This window comes from Hemitrygon akajei, chromosome 30 (assembly GCF_048418815.1).
Source record: "Hemitrygon akajei chromosome 30, sHemAka1.3, whole genome shotgun sequence".
NCBI classification, from domain to species: Eukaryota; Metazoa; Chordata; class Chondrichthyes; order Myliobatiformes; family Dasyatidae; genus Hemitrygon; species Hemitrygon akajei.
The window spans coordinates 6957598-6977100 of record NC_133153.1 but is presented as its reverse complement, the minus strand read 5'-3'; positions in this window follow the sequence as shown (position 1 = coordinate 6977100).

Sequence of the window (19503 nt, the reverse complement as noted above, 5' to 3'; positions counted from 1 at the left end):
ACAGGGCTGCGTTGTACCTGGCTAGCTTGTTTTGGCTGGGTTGTAATGAGCAGGGTTGTACCGAGCTGGGTTGTACATGGCTGGGTTGTGCTGGGCTGGGTAGTACAGGGCAGTGTTGTACAGGGCTGCGTTGTACAGGGCTAAGTTGTATTGGGCTGAGCTGTACTGAGCAGGGTTGTACCGAGCTGGGTTGTACTTTACTGGGTTGTACAGGGCTGAATTGTACAGGGCTGCGTTGTACAGGGCTGGGTTGTACTGGGCTGAGCTGTACTGGGCTGTGTTGTACAGGGCTGGGTTGTACAGGGCTATGTTGTATTGGGCTGAGTTGTGCTGAGCAGGGTTGTACCGAACTGGGTTGTACTGGAATGGGTTGTACAGTGCTGCGTTGTACAGGGCTAGGTTGTATCGTGCTGTGTTGTACTGAGCAGGGTTGTACCGAGCTCGGTTGTACAGGAATGTGTTGTACAGGGCTGGGATGTACTGGGCTGAGTTGTACTGGGCTGTGTTGTACTGGGCTGGGTTGTGCTGAGCTGGGTTGTACTGGGCTGGGTTGTACTGGGCTGTGTTGTACTGGGCTGGGTTGTACTGAGCTGAGTTGTACAGAGCTGGTGTTGCACAGGGCTCTGTTGTACAGGGCTGCATTGTACAGCACTGGGTTGTACTGAGCTGGGTTGTACTGGGCAGGGTTGTACGTAGCTGTGATGTACTGGACTGGGTTGTACAGGGCTGAATTGTACCGGGCTGCGTTGTACAGGGCTAGGCTGTCCTGAGCTGGGTTGTACTGGACTGGGTTGTACTGGGCTGGGTTGTACTGGGCTGGGTTGTACTGGGCTGGGATGTACCTAGCAGGGTTGTACAGGGCTGGTGTTGCACAGGGCTGTGTTGTACAGCGCTGGGTTGTAATGGGCTGTGCTGTACTGTGCTGGGTTGTACTGGGCTGTGTTGTACAGAGCTCGGTTGTACTGGGCTGAGTTGTGCTGGGCTGTGTGGTACTGGGCTGGATTGTGCTGAGCTGGGTTGTACTGGGCTGCGTAGTGCCGGGCAACATTGTACAGGGCTGCGTTGTACATGGCTAGCTTGTTTTGGGCTGTGTTGTAATGAGCAGGGTTGTACCGAGCTGGGTTGTACAGGACTGGGTTGTACAGGTCTGAGTTGTACTGGGCTGTGTTGTACTGGGCTGTGTTGTACAGGGCAGGATTGTGCTGGGCTGGGTACTACAGGGCAGTGTTGTACAGGGCTGAATTGTACAGGGCTGCGTTGTACAGGGCTGGGATGTACTGGGCAGAGCTGTACTGGGCTGGGTTGTACAGGACTAAGTTGTATTGGGCTGAGTTGTACTGAGCAGGGTTGTACCGAACTGGGTTGTACTGGACTGGGTTGTACAGGTCTGAGTTGTACTGGGCTGTGTTGTACAGGGCAGGATTGTGCTTGGCTGGGTACTACAGGGCAGTGTTGTACAGGGCTGAATTGTACAGGGCTGCGTTGTACAGGGCTGGGTTGTACTGGGCTGAGCTGTACTGGGCTGGGTTGTACAGAACTAAGTTGTATTGGGCTGAGTTGTACTGAGCAGGGTTGTACCGAACTGGGTTGTACTGGACTTGGTTGTACAGGGCTGCGTTGTACAGGGCTAGGTTGCATCGTGCTGTGTTGTACTGAGCAGGGTTGTACCAAGCTCGGTTGTACTGGGATGGGTTGTATTGGACTGGGATGTACTGAGCTGGGTTGTACAGAGCTGGTATTGCACAGGGCTCTGTTGTACAGCACTGGGTTGTACCGAGCTGGGTTGTACTGGGCAGGGTTGTACGTAGCTGCGTTGTACTGGACTGGGTTGTACAGGGCTGAATTGTACAGGGCTGCGTTGTACAGGGCTAGGTTGTCCTGAGCTGGGTTGTACTGGACTGGGTTGTACTGGGCTGGGTAGTACTGGTCTGGGATGTACTGAGCAGGGTTGTACAGGGCTGGTTTTGCACAGGGCTGTGTTGTACAGCGCTGGGTTGTAATGGGCTGGGTTGTATTGGGCTGGGTTGTACAGGGCTGGGTTGTACTGAGCAGGGTTGTACCAAGCTGTGTTGTACTGGGCTGGGTTGGACTGGGCTGTGTTGTACTGGGCTGGGTTGTACTGGGCTGTGTTGTACAGAGCTCGGTTGTACTGGGCTGCGTTGTACTGGGCTGTTTTGTACTGGGCTGGGTTGTATTGAGCTGAGTTGTGCTGGTCTGGGTTGTACCGAGCTGGGATGTGCAGGGCTGGGTTGTACAGGTCTGAGTTGTACTGGGCTGTGTTGTACTGAGCTGGGTTGTACAGGGCTGGTGTTGCACAGGGCTGTGTTGTACAGCGCTGGGTTGTAATGGGCTGGGTTGTATTGGGCTGGATTGTACAGGGCTGATGTTGCACAGGGCTGTGTTGTACAGCGCTGGGTTGTAATGGGCTGGGTTGTATTGGGCTGGGTTGTACAGGGTTGGATTGTACTGAGCCGGGTTGTACCGAGCTGTGTTGTACTGGGCTGGGTAGTACTGGGCTGGGATGTACTGAGCTGGGTTGTACAGGGCTGGTGTTGCACTGGGCTGTGTTGTACAGGGCTGCGTTGTACAGGGCTAGGCTGTAATGGGCTGGGTTGTACTGAGCAGGGTTGTCCTGATCTGGGTTGTACTGGACTGGGTTGTACTGGGCTGGGTTGTACTGGGCTGGGATGTACTGAGCAGGGTTGTACAGGGCTGGTGTTGCACAGGGCTGTGTTGCACAGGGCTGTGTTGCACAGGGCTGTGTTGCACAGGGCTGCGTTGTACAGCGCTGGGTTGTAATTGGCTGGGTTGTACTGAGCTGGGTTATGCTGGGCTGGGTTGTACTGAGCTGTGTTGTACAGCGCTGGGTTGTACTGAGCTGGGTTGTACCGAGCTGTGTTGTACTGGGCTGGGTAGTACTGGGCTGGTATGTACTGAGCTGGGTTGTACAGGGCTGGTGTTGCACAGGGCTGTGTTATACAGGGCTGCGTTGTACAGGTCTGAGTTGTACGGGGCTGTGTTGTACAGGGCTGCGTTGTACAGGGCTAGGTTGTAATGGGCTGGGTTGTACTGAGCAGGGTTGTCCTGAGCTGGGTTGTACTGGACTGGGTTGTACTGGGCTGGGTTGTACTGGGCTGGGATGTACTGAGCAGGGTTGTACAGGGCTGGTGTTGCACAGGGCTGGTGTTGCACAGGGCTGCATTGTACAGCGCTGGGCTGTAATGGGCTGGGTTGTATTGAGCTGGGTTGTGCTGGTCTGGGTTGTACTGAGCTGTGTTGTACAGCGCTGGGTTGTACATGGCTAGGTTGTTTTGGGCTGGGTTGCAATGAACAGGGTTGTACTGAGCTGGGATGTACAGTGCTGGGTTGTACAGGTCTGAGTTGTACTGGGCTGTGTTGTGCAGTGCTGGGTTGTGCTGAGCTGGGTTGTATGGGCTGCGTTGTACAGGGCTAGCTTGTATCGTGCTGTGTTGTACTGAGAAGGGTTGTACAGAGCTGGGTTGTACTGGACCGGTTTTTACTGGGCTGGGTTGTATTGGGCTGGGATGTACTGAGTTGGGTTTTACAGGGCTGGTGTTGCACAGGGCTGTGTTGTACAGGGTTGGGTTGTACAGGTCTGAGTTGTACGGGGCTGTGTTGTACAGGGCTACGTTGTATTGGGCTGAGTTGTCCTGAGCAGGGTTGTACCGAACTGGGTTGTACTGGACTGGGTTGTACAGTGCTGCGTTGTACAGGGCTAGGTTGTTTCGTGCTATGTTGTACTGAGCAGGGTTGTACCAAGCTCGGTTGTACAGGAATGTGTTGTACAGGGCTGGGTTGTACTGGGCTGAGTTGTACTGGGCTGTGTTGTACTGGGCTGGGTTGTGCTGAGCTGGGTTGTACTGGGCTGGGTTGTACTGGGCTGTGTTGTACTGGGCTGGGTTGTACTGAGCTGGGTTGTACAGAGCTGGTGTTGCACAGGGCTCTGTTGTACAGGGCTGTGTTGTACTGGGCTGGGTTGTGCTGAGCTGGGTTGTACTGGGCTGGGTTGTACTGGGCTGTGTTGTACTGGGCTGGGTTGTACTGGGCTGGGATGTACTGAGCAGGGTTGTACAGGGCTGGTGTTGCACAGGGCTGGTGTTGCACAGGGCTGCATTGTACAGCGCTGGGCTGTAATGGGCTGGGTTGTATTGAGCTGGGTTGTGCTGGTCTGGGTTGTACTGAGCTGTGTTTTACAGCGCTGGGTTGTACATGGCTAGGTTGTTTTGGGCTGGGTTGTAATGAACAGGGTTGTACTGAGCTGGGATGTACAGTGCTGGGTTGTACAGGTCTGAGTTGTACTGGGCTGTGTTGTGCAGTGCTGGGTTGTGCTGAGCTGGGTTGTACTGGGCTGCGTTGTACAGGGCTAGCTTGTATCGTGCTGTGTTGTACTGAGAAGGGTTGTACAGAGCTGGGTTGTACTGGACCGGTTTTTACTGGGCTGGGTTGTATTGGGCTGGGATGTACTGAGTTGGGTTTTACAGGGCTGGTGTTGCACAGGGCTGTGTTGTACAGGGTTGGGTTGTACAGGTCTGAGTTGTACGGGGCTGTGTTGTACAGGGCTACGTTGTATTGGGCTGAGTTGTCCTGAGCAGGGTTGTACCGAACTGGGTTGTACTGGACTGGGTTGTACAGTGCTGTGTTGTACAGGGCTAGGTTGTATCGTGCTGTGTTGTACTGAGCAGGGTTGTAACAAGCTCGGTTGTACAGGAATGTGTTGTACAGGGCTGGGTTGTACTGGGCTGAGTTGTACTGGGCTGTGTTGTACTGGGCTGGGTTGTGCTGAGCTGGGTTGTACTGGGCTGGGTTGTACTGGGCTGTGTTGTACTGGGCTGGGTTGTACTGAGCTGGGTTGTACAGAGCTGGTGTTGCACAGGGCTCTGTTGTACAGGGCTGCGTTGTACAGCACTGGGTTGTACTGAGCTGGGTTGTACTGGGCAGGGTTGTACGTAGCTGTGATGTACTGGACTGGGTTGTACAGGGCTGAATTGTACCGGGCTGCGTTGTACAGGGCTAGGCTGTACTGAGCTGGGTTGTACTGGACTGGGTTGTACTGGGCTGGGTTGTACTGGGCTGGGTTGTACTGGGCTGGGATGTACCTAGCAGGGTTGTACAGGGCTGGTGTTGCACAGGGCTGTGTTGTACAGCGCTGGGTTGTAATGGGCTGTGCTGTACTGGGCTGGGTTGTACTGGGCTGTGTTGTACAGAGCTCGGTTGTACTGGGCTGAGTTGTACTGGGCTGTGTTGTACTGGGCTGGATTGTGCTGAGCTGGGTTGTACTGGGCTGCGTAGTACAGGGCAACATTGTACAGGGCTGCGTTGTACATGGCTAGCTTGTTTTGGGCTGTGTTGTAATGAGCAGGGTTGTACCGAGCTGGGTTGTACAGGACTGGGTTGTACAGGTCTGAGTTGTACTGGGCTGTGTTGTACAGGGCAGGATTGTGCTGGGCTGGGTACTACAGGGCAGTGTTGTACAGGGCTGAATTGTACAGGGCTGCGTTGTACAGGGCTGGGTTGTACTGGGCAGAGCTGTACTGGGCTGGGTTGTACAGGACTAAGTTGTATTGGGCTGAGTTGTACTGAGCAGGGTTGTACCGAACTGGGTTGTACTGGACTGGGTTGTACAGGTCTGAGTTGTACTGGGCTGTGTTGTACAGGGCAGGATTGTGCTTGGCTGGGTACTACAGGGCAGTGTTGTACAGGGCTGAATTGTACAGGGCTGCGTTGTACAGGGCTGGGTTGTACTGGGCTGAGCTGTACTGGGCTGGGTTGTACAGAACTAAGTTGTATTGGGCTGAGTTGTACTGAGCAGGGTTGTACCGAACTGTGTTGTTCTGGACTCGGTTGTACAGGGCTGCGTTGTACAGGGCTGTGTTGTACAGGGCAGGATTGTACCAAGCTCGGTTGTACTGGGATGGGTTGTATTGGACTGGGATGTACTGAGCTGGGTTGTACAGAGCTGGTATTGCACAGGGCTCTGTTGTACAGCACTGGGTTGTACCGAGCTGGGTTGTACTGGGCAGGGTTGTACGTAGCTGCGTTGTACTGGACTGGGTTGTACAGGGCTGAATTGTACAGGGCTGCGTTGTACAGGGCTAGGTTGTCCTGAGCTGGGTTGTACTGGACTGGGTTGTACTGGGCTGGGTAGTACTGGTCTGGGATGTACTGAGCAGGGTTGTACAGGGCTGGTTTTGCACAGGGCTGTGTTGTACAGCGCTGGGTTGTAATGGGCTGGGTTGTATTGGGCTGGGTTGTACAGGGCTGGGTTGTACTGAGCAGGGTTGTACCAAGCTGTGTTGTACTGGGCTGGGTTGGACTGGGCTGTGTTGTACTGGGCTGGGTTGTACTGGGCTGTGTTGTACAGAGCTCGGTTGTACTGGGCTGCGTTGTACTGGGCTGTTTTGTACTGGGCTGGGATGTACTGAGCAGGGTTGTACAGGGCTGGTGTTGCACAGGGCTGCGTTGTACAGCGCTGGGTTGTAATTGGCTGGGTTGTACTGAGCTGGGTTATGCTGGGCTGGGTTGTACTGAGCTGTGTTGTACAGCGCTGGGTTGTACTGAGCTGGGTTGTACCGAGCTGTGTTGTACTGGGCTGGGTAGTACTGGGCTGGTATGTACTGAGCTGGGTTGTACAGGGCTGGTGTTGCACAGGGCTGTGTTATACAGGGCTGCGCTGTACAGGTCTGAGTTGTACGGGGCTGTGTTGTACAGGGCTGCGTTGTACAGGGCTAGGTTGTAATGGGCTGGGTTGTACTGAGCAGGGTTGTCCTGAGCTGGGTTGTACTGGACTGGGTTGTACTGGGCTGGGTTGTACTGGGCTGGGATGTACTGAGCAGGGTTGTACAGGGCTGGTGTTGCACAGGGCTGTGTTGCACAGGGCTGCATTGTACAGCGCTGGGCTGTAATGGGCTGGGTTGTATTGAGCTGGGTTGTGCTGGTCTGGGTTGTACTGAGCTGTGTTTTACAGCGCTGGGTTGTACATGGCTAGGTTGTTTTGGGCTGGGTTGTAATGAACAGGGTTGTACTGAGCTGGGATGTACAGGGCTGGGTTGTACAGGTCTGAGTTGTACTGGGCTGTGTTGTGCAGTGCTGGGTTGTGCTGAGCTGGGTTGTACTGGGCTGCGTTGTACAGGGCTAGCTTGTATCGTGCTGTGTTGTACTGAGAAGGGTTGTACAGAGCTGGGTTGTACTGGACTGGTTTTTACTGGGCTGGGTTGTATTGGGCTGGGATGTACTGAGTTGGGTTTTACGGGGCTGGTGTTGCACAGGGCTGTGTTGTACAGGGTTGGGTTGTACAGGTCTGAGTTGTACGGGGCTGTGTTCTACAGGGCTACGTTGTATATGGCTAAGTTGTAACAGGCTGTGTTGTACTGCACTGGGTTGTACATGTCTGAATTGTACAGGGCTGCATTGTACAGGGCAAGGTTGTATCATGCAGTGTTGTACTGAGCAGGGTTGTACCGAGCTGGGTTGTACTGGACTGGGACGTACTGAGCTGGGTTGTACAGGGCTGGTGTTGCATAGGGCTGTGTTGTACAAGGCTGCGTTCTACAGTGCTGGTTTGTAATGGGCTGGGTTGTATTGGGCTGTGTTGTACTGGGCTGGGTTGGACTGGGCTGTGTTGTACTGGGCTGGGTTGTACTGGGCTGTGTTGTACAGAGCTCGGTTGTACTGGGCTGAGTTGTACTGGGCTGTGTTGTGCAGTGCTGGGTTGTGCTGAGCTGGGTTGTACTGGGCTGCGTTGTACAGGGCTAGCTTGTATCATGCTGTGTTGTACTTAGAAGGGTTGTACAGAGCTGGGTTGTACTGGACCGGTTTTTACTGGGCTGGGTTGTATTGGGCTAGGATGTACTGAGTTGGGTTTTACAGGGCTGGTGTTGCACAGGGCTGTGTTGTACAGGGCTGGGTTGTACAGGTCTGAGTTGTACGGGGCTGTGTTCTACAGGGCTTCATTGTATATGGCTAAGTTGTAACAGGCTGTGTTGTACTGCACTGGGTTGTACAGGTCTGAATTGTACGGGGCTGTGTTCTACAGGGCTTTGTTGTATATGGCTAAGTTGTAACAGGCTGTGTTGTACTGCACTGGGTTGTACAGGTCTGAATTGTACAGGGCTGCATTGTACAGGGCAATGTTGTATCGTGCAGTGTTGTACTGAGCAGGGTTGTACCGAGCTGGGTTGTACTGGACTGGGACGTACTGAGCTGGGTTGTACAGGGCAGGTGTTGCATAGGGCTGTGTTGTACAAGGCTGTGTTCTACAGTGCTGGTTTGTAATGGGCTGGGTTGTATTGGGCTGTGTTGTACTGGGCTGGATTGTACTGGGCTGGGTTGTATTGGGCTGTGTTGTACTGGGCTGGGTTGTACTGGGCTGGGTAGTACAGGGCAACATTGTACAGGGCTGCGTTGTACATGGCTAGCTTGTTTTGGGCTGTTTTGTAATGAGCAGGGTTGTACCGAGCTGGGTTGTACAGGTCTGGGTTGTACAGGTCTGCGTTGTACAGGGCTGTGTTGTACAGGGCAGGATTGTGCTGGGCTGGGTACTACAGGGCAGTGTTGTACAGGGCTGGGTTGTACTGGGCTGAGCTGTACTGGGCTGGGTTGTACAGGACTAAGTTGTATTGGGCTGAGTTGTACTGAGCAGGGTTGTACCGAACTGGGTTGTACAGGACTGAGTTGTACTGGGCTGTGTTGTACAGGGCAGGATTGTGCTGGGCTGGGTACTACAGGGCAGTGTTGTACAGGGCTGAATTGTACAGGGCTGCGTTGTACAGGGCTGGGTTGTACTGGGCTGAGCTGTACTGGGCTGGGTTGTACAGGACTAAGTTGTATTGGGCTGAGTTGTACTGAGCAGGGTTGTACCAAGCTCGGTTGTACTGGGATGGGTTGTATTGGACTGGGATGTACTGAGCTGGGTTGTACAGAGCTGGTGTTGCACAGGGCTCTGTTGTACAGGGCTGCGTTGTACAGCACTGGGTTGTACCGAGCTGGGTTGTACTGGGCAGGTTTGTACGTAGCTGTGTTGTACGGGACTGGGTTGTACAGGGCTGAATTGTACAGGGCTGCGTTGTACAGGGCTAGGTTGTACTGAGCTGGGTTGTACAGGGCTGGGTTGGTCTAGGCTGGGTTGTACTGGGCTGGATTGTACTGAGATAGGTTGTACAGAGCAGGTTTGTACAGGGCTGGGTTGTACTGCACTGGGTTGTACTGGGCCTGGATGTACTGGACTGGGTTGTACTGAACTCGGTTGTACAGGGCAAGGTTGTATCATGCAGTGTTGTGTTGAGCAGGGTTGTACAGAGCTGGGTTGTACTGGACTGGGATGTACTGGGCTGAGATGTACTGGGCTGTGTTGTACTGGGCTGGGTTGTACTGAGCTGGGTTGTGCTGGGCTGGGTTGTACTGAGCTGTGTTGTACAGCGCTGGGTTGTACATGGCTAGGTTCTTCTGGGCTGGGTTGTAATGAGCCGTGTTGTACCAAGATGGGTTGTACAGGGCTGGGTTGTACAGGTCTGAATTGTACTGGGCTGGGTTGTACAGGGCTGAATTGTACAGGGCTGCGTTGTACAGGGCTAGGTTGTAGGGTGCTGTGTTGTACTGAGCAGGGTTGTACCGAGCTGGGTTGTACAGGACTGGGTTGTACAGGGCTGAATTGTACGGGGCTGGGATGTATTGGGCTGAGATGTATTGGGCTGCGTTGTACAGGGCTGGGTTGTACTGGGCTGGGATGTATTGGGCTGCATTGTACAGGGCTGGATTGTACTGGGCTGGGATGTATTGGGCTGCGTTGTACAGGGCTGGGTTGTACTGGGCTGGGATGTATTGGGTTGAGTTTTATTGGGCTGGCTTGTACTGGGCTGGGTTGTACTGGGCTGAGATGTATTGGGCTGCGTTGTACAGGGCTGGGTTGTATTGTGCTGGGATGTATTGGGCTGCATTGTACAGGGCTGGATTGTACTGGGCTGGGATGTATTGGGCTGCGTTGTACAGGGCTGGGTTGTACTGGGCTGGGATGTATTGGGTTGAGTTTTATTGGGCTGGCTTGTACTGGGCTGGGTTGTACTGAGCAGGGTTGTACTGAGCTGGGTTATACAGGGCTGGGTTGGTCTAGGCTGTGTTGTACTGGGCCTGGATGTACTGGGCTGGGTTGTACTGAACTCGGTTCTACAGGGCTGCGTTGTACAGGGCAAGGTTGTATCGTGCAGTGTTGTATTGAGGAGGGTTGTACAGAGCTGGGTTGTACTGGACTGGTGTTTCATAGGGCTGTGTTGTACAAGGCTGCGTTCTACAGTGCTGGTTTGTAAAGGGCTGGGTTGTATTGGGCTATGTTGTACTGGGCTGGGTTGGACTGGGCTGTGTTGTACTGGGCTGGGTTGTACTGGGCTGTGTTGTATAGGGCTGGGTTGTACTGGGCTGAGTTGTATTGGGCTGTGTTGTGCAGTGCTGGGTTGTGCTGAGCTGGGTTGTACTGGGCTGCGTTGTACAGGGCTAGCTTGTATCATGCTGTGTTGTACTTAGAAGGGTTGTACAGAGCTGGGTTGTACTGGACCGGTTTTTACTGGGCTGGGTTGTATTGGGCTAGGATGTACTGAGTTGGGTTTTACAGGGCTGGTGTTGCACAGGGCTGTGTTGTACAGGGCTGGGTTGTACAGGTCTGAGTTGTACGGGGCTGTGTTCTACAGGGCTTCGTTGTATATGGCTAAGTTGTAACAGGCTGTGTTGTACTGCACTGGGTTGTACAGGTCTGAATTGTACAGGGCTGCATTGTACAGGGCAATGTTGTATCGTGCAGTGTTGTACTGAGCAGGGTTGTACCGAGCTGGGTTGTACTGGACTGGGACGTACTGAGCTGGGTTGTACAGGGCAGGTGTTGCATAGGGCTGTGTTGTACAAGGCTGTGTTCTACAGTGCTGGTTTGTAATGGGCTGGGTTGTATTGGGCTGTGTTGTACTGGGCTGGGTTGTACTGGGCTGGGTTGTATTGGGCTGTGTTGTACTGGGCTGGGTTGTACTGGGCTGGGTAGTACAGGGCAACATTGTACAGGGCTGCGTTGTACATGGCTAGGTTGTTTTGGGCTGTTTTGTAATGAGCAGGGTTGTACCGAGCTGGGTTGTACAGGTCTGGGTTGTACAGGTCTGCGTTGTACAGGGCTGTGTTGTACAGGGCAGGATTGTGCTGGGCTGGGTACTACAGGGCAGTGTTGTACAGGGCTGGGTTGTACTGGGCTGAGCTGTACTGGGCTGGGTTGTACAGGACTAAGTTGTATTGGGCTGAGTTGTACTGAGCAGGGTTGTACCGAACTGGGTTGTACAGGACTGAGTTGTACTGGGCTGTGTTGTACAGGGCAGGATTGTGCTGGGCTGGGTACTACAGGGCAGTGTTGTACAGGGCTGAATTGTACAGGGCTGCGTTGTACAGGGCTGGGTTGTACTGGGCTGAGCTGTACTGGGCTGGGTTGTACAGGACTAAGTTGTATTGGGCTGAGTTGTACTGAGCAGGGTTGTACCAAGCTCGGTTGTACTGGGATGGGTTGTATTGGACTGGGATGTACTGAGCTGGGTTGTACAGAGCTGGTGTTGCACAGGGCTCTGTTGTACAGGGCTGCGTTGTACAGCACTGGGTTGTACCGAGCTGGGTTGTACTGGGCAGGTTTGTACGTAGCCGTGTTGTACGGGACTGGGTTGTACAGGGCTGAATTGTACAGGGCTGCGTTGTACAGGGCTAGGTTGTACTGAGCTGGGTTGTACAGGGCTGGGTTGGTCTAGGCTGGGTTGTACTGGGCTGGATTGTACTGAGATAGGTTGTACAGAGCAGGTTTGTACAGGGCTGGGTTGTACTGCACTGGGTTGTACTGGGCCTGGATGTACTGGACTGGGTTGTACTGAACTCGGTTGTACAGGGCTGCGTTGTACAGGGCAAGGTTGTATCATGCAGTGTTGTGTTGAGCAGGGTTGTACAGAGCTGGGTTGTACTGGACTGGGATGTACTGGGCTGAGATGTACTGGGCTGTGTTGTACTGGGCTGGGTTGTACTGAGCTGGGTTGTGCTGGGCTGGGTTGTACTGAGCTGTGTTGTACAGCGCTGGGTTGTACATGGCTAGGTTCTTCTGGGCTGGGTTGTAATGAGCCGTGTTGTACCAAGATGGGTTGTACAGGGCTGGGTTGTACAGGTCTGAATTGTACTGGGCTGGGTTGTACAGGGCTGAATTGTACAGGGCTGCGTTGTACAGGGCTAGGTTGTAGGGTGCTGTGTTGTACTGAGCAGGGTTGTACCGAGCTGGGTTGTACAGGACTGGGTTGTACAGGGCTGAATTGTACGGGGCTGGGATGTATTGGGCTGAGATGTATTGGGCTGCGTTGTACAGGGCTGGGTTGTACTGGGCTGGGATGTATTGGGCTGCATTGTACAGGGCTGGATTGTACTGGGCTGGGATGTATTGGGCTGCGTTGTACAGGGCTGGGTTGTACTGGGCTGGGATGTATTGGGTTGAGTTTTATTGGGCTGGCTTGTACTGGGCTGGGTTGTACTGGGCTGAGATGTATTGGGCTGCGTTGTACAGGGCTGGGTTGTATTGGGCTGGGATGTATTGGGCTGCATTGTACAGGGCTGGATAGTACTGGGCTGGGATGTATTGGGCTGCGTTGTACAGGGCTGGGTTGTACTGGGCTGGGATGTATTGGGTTGAGTTTTATTGGGCTGGCTTGTACTGGGCTGGGTTGTACTGAGCAGGGTTGTACTGAGCTGGGTTATACAGGGCTGGGTTGGTCTAGGCTGTGTTGTACTGGGCCTGGATGTACTGGGCTGGGTTGTACTGAACTCGGTTCTACAGGGCTGCGTTGTACAGGGCAAGGTTGTATCGTGCAGTGTTGTATTGAGGAGGGTTGTACAGAGCTGGGTTGTACTGGACTGGTGTTTCATAGGGCTGTGTTGTACAAGGCTGCGTTCTACAGTGCTGGTTTGTAAAGGGCTGGGTTGTATTGGGCTATGTTGTACTGGGCTGGGTTGGACTGGGCTGTGTTGTACTGGGCTGGGTTGTACTGGGCTGTGTTTTATAGGGCTGGGTTGTACTGGGCTGAGTTGTACTGGGCTGTGTTGTACTGGGCTGGCTTGTGCTGAGCTGGGTTTGTACTGGGCTGGGTTGTACTGGGCTGGGTTGTACTGGGCTGGGTTGTACTGGGCTGTGTTGTACTGGGCTGGGTTGTACTGAGTTGGGTTGTGCTGGGCTGGGTTGTACTGACTGTGTTGTACAGCGCTGGGTTGTACATGGCTATGTTGTTTTGGGCTGGGTTGTAATGAACAAGGTTGTACCGAGCTGGGTTGTACAGGGCTGGGTTGTACAGGTCTGAGTTGTACTGGACTGAGTTGTACAGGGCTGGGTTGTGCTGAGCTGGGTTGTACTGGGCTGGGTAGTACAGTGCAATGTTGTACAGGGCAGGATTGTGCTGGGCTGGGTACTACAGGGCAGTGTTGTACAGGGCTGAATTGTACAGGGCTGCGTTGTACAGGGCTGGGTTGTAGTGGGCTGAGCTGTACTGGGCTGGGTTGTACAGGACTAAGTTGTATTGGGCTGAGTTGTACTGAGCAGGGTTGTACCAAGCTCGGTTGTACTGGGATGGGTTGTATTGGACTGGGATGTACTGAGCTGGGTTGTACAGAGCTGGTGTTGCACAGGGCTCTGTTGTACAGGGCTGCGTTGTACAGCACTGGGTTGTACCGAGCTGGGTTGTACTGGGCAGGTTTGTACGTAGCTGTGTTGTACGGGACTGGGTTGTACAGGGCTGAATTGTACAGGGCTGCGTTGTACAGGGCTAGGTTGTACTGAGCTGGGTTGTACAGGGCTGGGTTGGTCTAGGCTGGGTTGTACTGGGCTGGATTGTACTGAGATAGGTTGTACAGAGCAGGTTTGTACAGGGCTGGGTTGTACTGCACTGGGTTGTACTGGGCCTGGATGTACTGGACTGGGTTGTACTGAACTCGATTGTACAGGGCTGCGTTGTACAGGGCAAGGTTGTATCATGCAGTGTTGTGTTGAGCAGGGTTGTACAGAGCTGGGTTGTACTGGACTGGGATGTACTGGGCTGAGATGTACTGGGCTGTGTTGTACTGGGCTGGGTTGTACTGAGCTGGGTTGTGCTGGGCTGGGTTATACAGGGCTGGGTTGGTCTAGGCTGTGTTGTACTGGGCCTGGATGTACTGGGCTGGGTTGTACTGAACTCGGTTCTACAGGGCTGCGTTGTACAGGGCAAGGTTGTATCGTGCAGTGTTGTATTGAGGAGGGTTGTACAGAGCTGGGTTGTACTGGACTGGTGTTTCATAGGGCTGTGTTGTACAAGGCTGCGTTCTACAGTGCTGGTTTGTAAAGGGCTGGGTTGTATTGGGCTATGTTGTACTGGGCTGGGTTGGACTGGGCTGTGTTGTACTGGGCTGGGTTGTACTGGGCTGTGTTGTATAGGGCTGGGTTGTACTGGGCTGAGTTGTACTGGGCTGTGTTGTGCAGTGCTGGGTTGTGCTGAGCTGGGTTGTACTGGGCTGCGTTGTACAGGGCTAGCTTGTATCATGCTGTGTTGTACTGAGAAGGGTTGTACAGAGCTGGGTTGTACTGGACCGGTTTTTACTGGGCTGGGTTGTATTGGGCTAGGATGTACTGAGTTGGGTTTTACAGGGCTGGTGTTGCACAGGGCTGTGTTGTACAGGGCTGGGTTGTACAGGTCTGAGTTGTACGGGGCTGTGTTCTACAGGGCTTTGTTGTATATGGCTAAGTTGTAACAGGCTGTGTTGTACTGCACTGGGTTGTACAGGTCTGAATTGTACAGGGCTGCATTGTACAGGGCAATGTTGTATCGTGCAGTGTTGTACTGAGCAGGGTTGTACCGAGCTGGGTTGTACTGGACTGGGACGTACTGAGCTGGGTTGTACAGGGCAGGTGTTGCATAGGGCTGTTTTGTACAAGGCTGTGTTCTACAGTGCTGGTTTGTAATGGGCTGGGTTGTATTGGGCTGTGTTGTACTGGGCTGGGTTGTACTGGGCTGGGTTGTATTGGGCTGTGTTGTACTGGGCTGGGTTGTACTGGGCTGGGTTGTATTGGGCTGTGTTGTACTGGGCAGGGTTGTACTGGGCTGGGTAGTACAGGGCAACATTGTACAGGGCTGCGTTGTACATGGCTAGCTTGTTTTGGGCTGTTTTGTAATGAGCAGGGTTGTACCGAGCTGGGTTGTACAGGTCTGGGTTGTACAGGTCTGCGTTGTACAGGGCTGTGTTGTACAGGGCAGGATTGTGCTGGGCTGGGTACTACAGGGCAGTGTTGTACAGGGCTGGGTTGTACTGGGCTGAGCTGTACTGGGCTGGGTTGTACAGGACTAAGTTGTATTGGGCTGAGTTGTACTGAGCAGGGTTGTACCGAACTGGGTTGTACAGGACTGAGTTGTACTGGGCTGTGTTGTACAGGGCAGGATTGTGCTGGGCTGGGTACTACAGGGCAGTGTTGTACAGGGCTGAATTGTACAGGGCTGCGTTGTACAGGGCTGGGTTGTACTGGGCTGAGCTGTACTGGGCTGGGTTGTACAGGACTAAGTTGTATTGGGCTGAGTTGTACTGAGCAGGGTTGTACCAAGCTCGGTTGTACTGGGATGGGTTGTATTGGACTGGGATGTACTGAGCTGGGTTGTACAGAGCTGGTGTTGCACAGGGCTCTGTTGTACAGGGCTGCGTTGTACAGCACTGGGTTGTACCGAGCTGGGTTATACAGGGCTGGGTTGGTCTAGGCTGGGTTGTACTGGGCTGGATTGTACTGAGATAGGTTGTACAGAGCAGGTTTGTACAGGGCTGGGTTGTACTGCACTGGGTTGTACTGGGCCTGGATGTACTGGACTGGGTTGTACTGAACTCGGTTGTACAGGGCTGCGTTGTACAGGGCAAGGTTGTATCATGCAGTGTTGTGTTGAGCAGGGTTGTACAGAGCTGGGTTGTACTGGACTGGGATGTACTGGGCTGAGATGTACTGGGCTGTGTTGTACTGGGCTGGGTTGTACTGAGCTGGGTTGTGCTGGGCTGGGTTGTACTGAGCTGTGTTGTACAGCGCTGGGTTGTACATGGCTAGGTTCTTCTGGGCTGGGTTGTAATGAGCCGTGTTGTACCAAGATGGGTTGTACAGGGCTGGGTTGTACAGGTCTGAATTGTACTGGGCTGGGTTGTACAGGGCTGAATTGTACAGGGCTGCGTTGTACAGGGCTAGGTTGTAGGGTGCTGTGTTGTACTGAGCAGGGTTGTACCGAGCTGGGTTGTACAGGACTGGGTTGTACAGGGCTGAATTGTACGGGGCTGGGATGTATTGGGCTGAGATGTATTGGGCTGCGTTGTACAGGGCTGGGTTGTACTGGGCTGGGATGTATTGGGCTGCATTGTACAGGGCTGGATTGTACTGGGCTGGGATGTATTGGGCTGCGTTGTACAGGGCTGGGTTGTACTGGGCTGGGATGTATTGGGTTGAGTTTTATTGGGCTGGCTTGTACTGGGCTGGGTTGTACTGGGCTGAGATGTATTGGGCTGCGTTGTACAGGGCTGGGTTGTATTGTGCTGGGATGTATTGGGCTGCATTGTACAGGGCTGGATTGTACTGGGCTGGGATGTATTGGGCTGCGTTGTACAGGGCTGGGTTGTACTGGGCTGGGATGTATTGGGTTGAGTTTTATTGGGCTGGCTTGTACTGGGCTGGGTTGTACTGAGCAGGGTTGTACTGAGCTGGGTTATACAGGGCTGGGTTGGTCTAGGCTGTGTTGTACTGGGCCTGGATGTACTGGGCTGGGTTGTACTGAACTCGGTTCTACAGGGCTGCGTTGTACAGGGCAAGGTTGTATCGTGCAGTGTTGTATTGAGGAGGGTTGTACAGAGCTGGGTTGTACTGGACTGGTGTTTCATAGGGCTGTGTTGTACAAGGCTGCGTTCTACAGTGCTGGTTTGTAAAGGGCTGGGTTGTATTGGGCTATGTTGTACTGGGCTGGGTTGGACTGGGCTGTGTTGTACTGGGCTGGGTTGTACTGGGCTGTGTTGTATAGGGCTGGGTTGTACTGGGCTGAGTTGTATTGGGCTGTGTTGTGCAGTGCTGGGTTGTGCTGAGCTGGGTTGTACTGGGCTGCGTTGTACAGGGCTAGCTTGTATCATGCTGTGTTGTACTTAGAAGGGTTGTACAGAGCTGGGTTGTACTGGACCGGTTTTTACTGGGCTGGGTTGTATTGGGCTAGGATGTACTGAGTTGGGTTTTACAGGGCTGGTGTTGCACAGGGCTGTGTTGTACAGGGCTGGGTTGTACAGGTCTGAGTTGTACGGGGCTGTGTTCTACAGGGCTTCGTTGTATATGGCTAAGTTGTAACAGGCTGTGTTGTACTGCACTGGGTTGTACAGGTCTGAATTGTACAGGGCTGCATTGTACAGGGCAATGTTGTATCGTGCAGTGTTGTACTGAGCAGGGTTGTACCGAGCTGGGTTGTACTGGACTGGGACGTACTGAGCTGGGTTGTACAGGGCAGGTGTTGCATAGGGCTGTGTTGTACAAGGCTGTGTTCTACAGTGCTGGTTTGTAATGGGCTGGGTTGTATTGGGCTGTGTTGTACTGGGCTGGGTTGTACTGGGCTGGGTTGTATTGGGCTGTGTTGTACTGGGCTGGGTTGTACTGGGCTGGGTAGTACAGGGCAACATTGTACAGGGCTGCGTTGTACATGGCTAGCTTGTTTTGGGCTGTTTTGTAATGAGCAGGGTTGTACCGAGCTGGGTTGTACAGGTCTGGGTTGTACAGGTCTGCGTTGTACAGGGCTGTGTTGTACAGGGCAGGATTGTGCTGGGCTGGGTACTACAGGGCAGTGTTGTACAGGGCTGGGTTGTACTGGGCTGAGCTGTACTGGGCTGGGTTGTACAGGACTAAGTTGTATTGGGCTGAGTTGTACTGAGCAGGGTTGTACCGAACTGGGTTGTACAGGACTGAGTTGTACTGGGCTGTGTTGTACAGGGCAGGATTGTGCTGGGCTGGGTACTACAGGGCAGTGTTGTACAGGGCTGAATTGTACAGGGCTGCGTTGTACAGGGCTGGGTTGTACTGGGCTGAGCTGTACTGGGCTGGGTTGTACAGGACTAAGTTGTATTGGGCTGAGTTGTACTGAGCAGGGTTGTACCAAGCTCGGTTGTACTGGGATGGGTTGTATTGGACTGGGATGTACTGAGCTGGGTTGTACAGAGCTGGTGTTGCACAGGGCTCTGTTGTACAGGGCTGCGTTGTACAGCACTGGGTTGTACCGAGCTGGGTTGTACTGGGCAGGTTTGTACGTAGCCGTGTTGTACGGGACTGGGTTGTACAGGGCTGAATTGTACAGGGCTGCGTTGTACAGGGCTAGGTTGTACTGAGCTGGGTTGTACAGGGCTGGGTTGGTCTAGGCTGGGTTGTACTGGGCTGGATTGTACTGAGATAGGTTGTACAGAGCAGGTTTGTACAGGGCTGGGTTGTACTGCACTGGGTTGTACTGGGCCTGGATGTACTGGACTGGGTTGTACTGAACTCGGTTGTACAGGGCTGCGTTGTACAGGGCAAGGTTGTATCATGCAGTGTTGTGTTGAGCAGGGTTGTACAGAGCTGGGTTGTACTGGACTGGGATGTACTGGGCTGAGATGTACTGGGCTGTGTTGTACTGGGCTGGGTTGTACTGAGCTGGGTTGTGCTGGGCTGGGTTGTACTGAGCTGTGTTGTACAGCGCTGGGTTGTACATGGCTAGGTTCTTCTGGGCTGGGTTGTAATGAGCCGTGTTGTACCAAGATGGGTTGTACAGGGCTGGGTTGTACAGGTCTGAATTGTACTGGGCTGGGTTGTACAGGGCTGAATTGTACAGGGCTGCGTTGTACAGGGCTAGGTTGTAGGGTGCTGTGTTGTACTGAGCAGGGTTGTACCGAGCTGGGTTGTACAGGACTGGGTTGTACAGGGCTGAATTGTACGGGGCTGGGATGTATTGGGCTGAGATGTATTGGGCTGCGTTGTACAGGGCTGGGTTGTACTGGGCTGGGATGTATTGGGCTGCATTGTACAGGGCTGGATTGTACTGGGCTGGGATGTATTGGGCTGCGTTGTACAGGGCTGGGTTGTACTGGGCTGGGATGTATTGGGTTGAGTTTTATTGGGCTGGCTTGTACTGGGCTGGGTTGTACTGGGCTGAGATGTATTGGGCTGCGTTGTACAGGGCTGGGTTGTATTGGGCTGGGATGTATTGGGCTGCATTGTACAGGGCTGGATAGTACTGGGCTGGGATGTATTGGGCTGCGTTGTACAGGGCTGGGTTGTACTGGGCTGGGATGTATTGGGTTGAGTTTTATTGGGCTGGCTTGTACTGGGCTGGGTTGTACTGAGCAGGGTTGTACTGAGCTGGGTTATACAGGGCTGGGTTGGTCTAGGCTGTGTTGTACTGGGCCTGGATGTACTGGGCTGGGTTGTACTGAACTCGGTTCTACAGGGCT